Source organism: Condylostylus longicornis, unplaced genomic scaffold, assembly GCF_029603195.1.
Source record: "Condylostylus longicornis isolate FDR11 unplaced genomic scaffold, ASM2960319v2 ptg000437l, whole genome shotgun sequence".
NCBI lineage: Eukaryota > Metazoa > Arthropoda > Insecta > Diptera > Dolichopodidae > Condylostylus > Condylostylus longicornis.
In genome coordinates this window covers 10,001-10,637 of record NW_026578396.1, presented here as the reverse complement: position 1 = coordinate 10,637, position 637 = coordinate 10,001, and positions in this window count along the sequence as shown.

The following is a 637-nucleotide window of genomic DNA, read 5'->3' as shown; positions in this document are numbered from 1 at the left end:
AAAAAATTTTTTTTAGCCTGATTTGATATTTATCAAAGGCAAAATAGACCTTAACGAGACATATGTTGTTATGCTCGGCAGGCAATAATTATTTTTCATGAGTGAAAGGTAACCTGGGTTGGTAAGCATGTTATGCCCACCCGATGAAAAAATTTTTTTTCAGCCTGGTTTGATATTTATCAAAGGCAAAATAGGCCTGATCGGACATATGTTATGCTCGACAGGCAATAATTACTTTTCATGAGTGATAAGTAACCTGGGTTGGTAAACATGTTATGCCCACCCGATGAAAAAATTTTTTTCAGCCTGGTTTGATATTATCAATGGCAAAATAAACCTGATCGGGACATATGTTATGCTCGACAGGCAATAATTACTTTTCATGAGTGTTAAGTAACCTGGGTTGGTAAACATGTAATGAAAAATAGGTCAAATCGAGACATTATGTTGGTTATGCTCGACAATCAATAATATTTTTATCATAGTAGGTCAACGAGTATATATTTATTATATGCTCATATATTGATATACGTGTACAAAAATGTGGTGGTACGGATAAGCGATATCAGAAGTTGACAAAATATACTATGAAGGTTATAATATAAAAATTATAATTGTGTAAAAAATTCATATATCT